General features: G+C 41.6%; 1 non-coding gene across 1 annotated transcript; it reads right to left on the bottom strand.

Moving 5' to 3' along the window:
• Window positions 1–770: 770 nt before the first annotated feature.
• LOC120252240 lies at window positions 771–876 on the bottom strand. The gene has a single exon (XR_005533786.1). It is a non-coding gene; the product is annotated as a small nucleolar RNA R71 (small nucleolar RNA).
• Window positions 877–7869: the final 6993 nt, after the last annotated feature.

The raw sequence follows: 7869 nt of genomic DNA, 5'->3' as shown, positions 1-7869 counted from the left end.
GTATTTTTACCTACTCCCTGTGGATATGATACCACTCACCTGGGATTTTATTACTTTGACAAACACGTGCACTTGTAGGACATACGCAAGGGGCGTTGTCATGTTTTTGGCGCCGTTGCCGGGGAGTAGGCGTTTAGAGATACTTTGCACTTTGTTTTCTTAGCCATTCATTTATTCATTCTATTTCACATCTTCTTTTCTATCATCGTTCTGATTTATTTCCTTTCTTTTTGTGCAGATCCAGGTTCATGACACGAGGGAACCCTTCAACATTGATTGAAGGAGATCCCAAGCTCGAACTTACACTTAGAGGAGAAGGGAAAGAACCTGTGTAAGAATAGTTTAATCTAACTGATTTGGAAGTTGAAGGGTCGAATAATATGGTGGAACAAAATGAGCAACATAGGACATTATCCGATTATACCAGACCTTCAGTATTGGGGGTACAATCGAGTATTGTGCATTCCCCGATTACAGCTTAGAACTTTGAGCTAAAGTCGGCATTCATCCACATGTTGCAGTAATCCGCATGATTCAATGGTTTGCCCGATGAGGATCCAAACAGTCATATAGAGAACTTTCTTGAGGTGTGTGATATGCTTAAGATAAATGGGGTGACAGATAATGCCATCAAGTTGAGAGCCTTCCCATTTTCCTTAAAGGGGAGAGCGAAGCAGTGGCTACACTCATTATTTAGAGCATCAATTACCACATGGGAGAAGATTATAGAAGTTTTTCTTGCCCGTTATTTCCCTCCCTGAAAATCTGCAAAGCTTAGGAATGAGATCTCGTCCTTTGTATAGTTGGAATTGGAGTCTCTATTTGAGATGTGGGAAAGGTTCAAGGAGCTCCTGAGAAGTGCCCGCAACATGGATTCCCGGAGGGGATGATTGTTCAGACCTGTTACAACAGGTTGAATCCAAGTACAAGGCAACTCTTGGATGTGGTAGCAAGAGGTATCTTAGGTACTAAGACCCTTGGTGAGGCTCATCAACTAATTGAAGAAATGGGGTTAAATAGCTACCAATGGAATGCTAGGGAGAAGAAGAAGGTGGCGGGGCTTCATGAGATAGATGCAATAACTTCATTGGCGGCTCAAGTGGAATCATTAAATAAGAAGTTAGATATTCTAACTTCGAATAGAGTGGCGGCCGTGACTACTTGCACCGGGTGTGGTGGAGGACATGCTCCCTCCAATTGCCCGATCTCCATTAGTGATGCATCTTCGGTTGAGAATGTTGATTTTGTGGGTAATGCGATGAGGAATCAAGGGAATCCATATAACAACACCTACAATTCGGGTTGCAAGAATCATCTCAATTTCTCGTGGAGTAACCAAGTTCCACAAAAGGCCATAGGGCCACTGGGTTTCTGATAAGTGCTTTGAGTAGACGTATTTTTATATATGTTTTACATGCATTGAGCATCATTTTTACTGTGGTTTATGTCTCATATTGTGTATTTGGTGTTCTTTTATGCATATAGGTTGTGAATGCCTTGAAGAGTAAAAAGGAAGCAAAGATAGGCTATAAAGACACAATGTTGGGAGTTCTTGTTCAATTCAAGGATCAAGACATGAGAACAGTTCATAAACGTGGAGATGTGTGCCAATTTCCAAGAAGATTCAAGTCAATTCACTATTTGGAAGGGCACAAAGGTAGCCACATCTTCATATTCCTTCTCTTTGTGAAGATTGCAAGACCTCTCAAAGATATGTCGATGAAGAAAAGTTTTATAGCCCACCACATGGACGTGTGCCCCGACATGTGGCCTTAAGAGAAGAGTGTTCGGAACGCGTTTTGGAAATTTCTACAGCCCACGCGGCCGCGTGGAAAATCCACACGGGCGCGTGAGGGCACGTGACAGACGTGATCTAAGGCCTATAAATAGCCGTTTTGCCCTATTCTTTCTCATCTTTTGTGCGCCTCTTGAGGGGTGAGACGGCTAGGGTTTGGAGAGGAGGTCTTTGCGGCTTTGGAGGCGCTTTGTCACCAACTTTGATCGATTCCTCCTCCGTCATAGCATCAAGGAAGCCACCGGTGAACCTAGCTTCGGAGTGGGTCTTTCAAGACGTCGAAGCTCTCCATCAAGGCCATCAATTCATATATAAGGGGGTTTATTTCTATGGTTTTAATGTACTTTCATTCATTAATGGTGTGTTTTGTATGTTGCTCCATGGAGAGCTAAAACCCTAGAGGGTATTTGGGCTTGTGAACCCTAGGATTCTCATCTTTTGTGGATTTGCTTAGTGTTTCTATTTAATCCGAGTTTGATTAAGTTTTAATCTTGTATTCTCATTGTTTGCTTGTTTAATTAATCCTTGTGGTTGATTGGATTTGCATGATTTGTTACTTTGATGTGAGAGAGGTCTCCATTAGAGTTAGAACTTCAAGGTTAAAGAGGGTTGAGAGGGTGAGTCATGAGATAGTGGAGTGTCCCCTCTCCCTTCCGATTGAGTGTATTCTATCTCCGTTCCTTCAGCTCTATGCAACCATATTTGGTGTGAGGCATGAGATTGAGAGATTTGTCCGCCGGGACCTTGTAGGGGGTTAGGATCCTTAACCGGGAATTAGGGTTGGATCAATCTTTAGGAATCGGATACAACTCTTGGAATCCCTAGAGTGCGTTGCAGTCATATGTGGTGTGAGGTGTTGAGATTGAGTGATTTCACCACCGGGACCTCGTAGTGGACTAGTATCGGTGATCGGGAGGCCGGATCCGATTATATTTGGATTTCCACGACTTAACTTACTCATCATAGAAACACTTTGCTTATTCGGTACCTAATACCTGAATCCTAGGGGGAGCATTGCCCGAATACCCAACTTTTACTGATTGAGATCTCCATCCATTTAACCCTTGCATATTCATCTCCGGTATTCACTTCTTCGCATATTAGATCACCACACCTTTCCATTTATCATTAGGTTAGAAAGTAGAGAAGAAGTTAGTACTAGTAGCCCTGTTCCCTGTGGATTCGACTACCCACTCACCCGGGTAATTATTACTTCGACACCCGTGCACTTGCGGTACATACACGCATATTCAGACACGTGTCAAGTTTTTGGTGTCATTGCAGGGGAACATGATACTAGGAACGCTAGGACTTTGTTGCTCTAGCCACTTATCTTTTTCTTTATTTTGTCTATTCCACACTTTCTTTTTCTTCCATCATTCTCATCGATTTTTATTTTGTTTTTATCTATTTCACTCTATCTTCTTCCACCGTTCTATTTGGTTTTATTTTGTCTTATTTACTTTTCCTTGCATGGAACTTGAATGATGATTAATCCAATTGTAGAATTATATTTTCAGGTTGATGCTCTCACTAGAAAAATTGATCAATTTATCAATGTTCATCAACAACACAATCCATATCGCATCAACTATCATCCAAATGAAAGGAGCTATCCAAACCTCTTGTGGGATATTGATGGACAACAATGGGAAGCACCTCAACAAGAACTTCAATGGGATGAGAAAGTTGAAGAAGATGTACTTCGGTTGGAAAGAGTGTTACCGAGGTTTATTGAAGCAACCGATGCCGGTTTCCAAAATATTGAGGCCACATTAAGTTGTCATGATGTCTCCATCGAAAACATTGAGCATCAATTAGGAGAGATCTTGGACATGCTTGCTAAGGAAAAAGAAGAATTTGACCAAGCAAGGCAAATGTCTCCGGGACATGATGAGGCTATGAGCACAATTGAAGAAGTTGGGCAACATTGGGGCAGGAAATGAAAAGCAAGAAGTTGAATATCATTTTGAGATTTTGGATTGTGTGACTGAAGATTGTGCTTGTGAGCGAGAAAATTTTCAAGGGGATTTGCTAGTGTCATGCTCCTCTCAAGTTGAAAATACACAAGAAGAAGCAAACCCCAAGGTAATGGAACAAGAAAATCTCTTTGGGATTGATCAATTCTTACAATGCAAGAAAGAGACTTTGGGAAGGGAAGAAGATATGGGTAGGAGTTTGAAGCCATCCAATGACCCACCTGTGCTAAGCTTGGACAATTCCCAACCCAAATTGTTTCCTTGGAGGCCAAAAGTAAGATGGTTGGACTCTCCAATTAATATTCCACCCCGAAAACTAGATTCTTGGTTTAAAGGAAGTAGCTATGCAATGTCTAGTCGGGAGGAACACACTCTTTTCAAGCCTCCATAAGGTAAGGAAGAGGTACGTCAAGCTTAGTGACGTAAAACAAGCGCTTCTTGGGAGGCAACCCAAGTTTTTGAATGTTTTCTAGTTTAGATTTTCAATTCTGTAGTAATAAATTGATGAGTGGGTGCTTTGATGATTTTTTGTTCGTGTTGAAGTTTTCATGGAAAATTTTGGTGATTTAAATTGATTTTCGTGTATGTGGCATGGTTGAGGGTGTAATTCATGTTTATAGTTGAAGAATTAGTGTTAATTTGAAGTTTGGAGCCTTGCGTGGACTGTCTGCAGAAATTTTGCAGCTCACACGGTCATGTGGAATTTCCACACGGCCATGTACAGTACCCACACGGGGGTGTGGAATTTCCACACCCCCATGTGGCTTATAAGATTATGAGGGGTCACTTTTCATTATCTTCACCACTTACATCCATCTTCTCCCACTTCTCCATCTTCAAGAATCTGAACTTTTGAGCACAAAAACTAATTTTCTTCAACTCCTTGGAGATTTAAAAGTGTTTTGGAAGCATTTGCATTAAGTTTCCTTCACCGATTTGCTCCGGTAAGCTTCATTTTCCCCTATCTTCTCTATGCCCTTATTTTGTCAATCCATAGAGTTTTATTGGTTTATATGTGTTATTTTTCATGGAAAATCTTGTAGAAACACTTTAAAATGTATGGATCGGAAATTTTTGGAAGCGTTGGAGCCCAATCATGGCTTCTTGGCCATGGTTAGGCACCCACGCGGGCGCGTCGGCCCACACGCCCGCATAGGCGGGTCGGCCATTCGGGTCGCGCTCCCAGCGTGGCGCGGCCAGCCCACGCGCCCGCGTGGGCTGACCAGCCGCTCGGATAGGTGACCACGCGAGCGTGCGCCCAGCCCACGCGCCCGCGTGGGCTGGCCAGCCGCATGGGCTCGCGCCACACGCTCGTGTGGCGCCCTGGCTGAGACCAGAATGTGCCCACGCGGGCGCGTGGCTTCCCCACACGTCCGCGTTGGCTGTAAAAGTACCCAATAAGGCCAGAAAAGTGCTTGGCTTGCCCTCCACGCCTGCGTGGAGCCCTGTACTCATCAAATTCATGCTTAACTGACTTCTTTTGAAGCTTTATTTGCAAGTATGACACCAAGGACCGAAAAACTTGTTCCGAAATGTTTGAATTTCATACGGTTAACCTTGGATGAGAACATTATTTTTGGCACACCGGCAACACTGGAAGACGAGCGTTGATGCTTGAGGCGTCCCACTCATGATTCTTTAGTTTTCTTTACTTTTTGTTTTTCATTTATAGTTTTTTTCTTTATTTTATTTTATTTATTTTTGTTTTTTTTAGACTTTAGTTAACTTTGTGTTTTGTTTTGTTTGTGCGAGTTTGTGATTCATGTGTTTACTTATAAGAACTCGTACATCTTTTCTATTTTGTTGAGATTCACTGAACCCCTTGTCTATGTGCAGATAGCCTTGAGAGTGATGTTGATGGTGTTTTAGTCATAGACATGATCATGTGATATTGTTACATGGTCATGTGAGCTTCACAACCCGATGAACACATACACCCATGAGTTAGGCTTCACCAAACGAAGAATGAAGAGTTCAGGGGAGTCCTATTTTAATTGCATTCCCACACACATTATGCTTCCATTGTTATTATTTTTATTGTGCTTGCATGCGTACATTGAGGACAATGTACATCTTAAGTGTGGGGGAGGGTTCACCTTATACATGACTTTTACTTGTGTTTTCATGAGCATGCTCTTGTTGCCAATGAAGGTTCACCTTAGAGTTAAGAGTTTAATTCTTAGTTTTTGGAGGTTATAAACATGGATTTTTATCATGCTATAGTTTTCATCCAATTTTTATTGAATATTTTTTTCTCCGATTGCTCTTTGTGCACTTTTTCTCGCTCATTAGACCTATGAAGACTCTAGTTCATTATGTTTGGGACTTTTAGTGTGCTAGTTTTTTTATTTGAAAAAAAGATCATCGGAGGAAAAATCAGGGAAAAAAATCAGAAAAAAATTTGAAAAAAATGGAAATTGTTTGTTGTTTGTGCATAGGGTGTGGAAAGAGCTACCACCCATGATGTATGTAGCTACTCTCATAAGTCGGATACTTGTTATGCCCTAATGAGAGAAAGAGCTATCTCATGGGATGTGTGAAAGCTACCATCCTCGGTAGAAAGAGCTACCACCTAAAAAATGTGAAAGCCACTCGGGAGGCATCTTGGGAAAGGGCTACCTTATAGGTTGTGTGAAGCTACTACCTATTCTTTCTGTTTATAAATAAGTCCAATGTTAATAAGAACTTGGTAGTGGACATAGTGTTGACATGAGTTGAGTTTTTTTCACACACACGCAATCGGATTTTTATCACATTCATTTTTTTGATTGGATTGTTTGCTAGAGCATTGATTGTTTTTGTCTAGTGTTTGATTCTCTCCATGATCGTAGAATTTTTATTCTTGTACTCATTTGGTGAACCAAAGGCCAAGCACTTGTCTTTTTCTTTCCATAGGTATAATGTTTAATTTTGCTTGAGGACAAGCAAAGACTTAAGTGTGGGGGAGTTTGATAAGTGCTTGAGTAGACATATTTTTATATATGTTTTACATGCATTGAGCATCATTTTTACTGTGGTTTATGTCTCATATTGTGTATTTGGTGTTCTTTTATGCATATAGGTTGTGAATGCCTTGAAGAGTAAAAAGGAAGCAAAGATAGGATATAAAGACACAATGTTGGGAGTTCTTGTTCAATTCAAGGATCAAGACACAAGAGCAGTTCATAAACGTGGAGATGTGTGCCAACTTCCAAGAAGATTCAAGTCAATTCACTATTTCGAAGGGCACAAAGGCAGCCACATCTTCATATTCCTTCTCTTTGTGAAGATTGCAAGACCTCTCAAAGATACGTCGATGAAGAAAAGTTTTATAGCCCACCACATGGACGTGTGCTCGGACATGTGGCCTTAAGAGAAGAGTGTTCGGATCGCGTTTTGGAAATTTCTGCAGCCCACGTGGCCACGTGGAAAATCCACACGGGCGCGTGAGGGCACGTGACAGACGCGATCTAAGGCCTATAAATAGCCGTTTTGCCCTATTCTTTCTCATCTTTTGTGCGGCTCTTGAGGGGTGAGACGGCTAGGGTTTGGAGAGGAGGTCTTTGCAGCTTTGGAGGCGCTTTGTCAGCAACTTTGATCAATTCCTCCTTCGTCATAGCATCAAGGAAGCCACCGGTGAACCTAGCTTCGGAGTGGGTCTTTCAAGACGTCGAAGCTCTCCATCAAGGCCATCAATTCATATATAAGGGGGTTTATTTCTATGGTTTTAATGTACTTTCATTCATTGATGGTGTGTTTTGTATGTTGCTCCATGGAGAGCTAAAACCCTAGAAGGTATTTGGGCTTGTGAATCCTAGGATTCTCATCTTTTATGGATTTGCTTAGTGTTTCTTTTTAATCCGAGTTTGATTAAGTTTTAATCTTGTATTCTCATTGCTTGCTTGTTTAATTAATCCTTGTGGTTGATTGGATTTGCATGATTTGTTACTTTGATGTGAGAGAGGTCTCCATTAGAGTTAGAACTTCAAGGTTAAAGAGGGTTGAGAGGGTGAGTCATGAGATAGTGGAGTGTCCCCTCTCCCTTCCGATTGAGTGTATTCTATCTGCGTTCCTTAAGCTCTATGCAACCATATTTGGTGTGAGGCGTGAGATTGA

This window comes from Dioscorea cayenensis, chromosome 20, assembly GCF_009730915.1.
Source record: "Dioscorea cayenensis subsp. rotundata cultivar TDr96_F1 chromosome 20, TDr96_F1_v2_PseudoChromosome.rev07_lg8_w22 25.fasta, whole genome shotgun sequence".
NCBI classification, from domain to species: Eukaryota; Viridiplantae; Streptophyta; class Magnoliopsida; order Dioscoreales; family Dioscoreaceae; genus Dioscorea; species Dioscorea cayenensis.
This window is presented reverse-complemented; position numbering and strand designations above follow the sequence as displayed.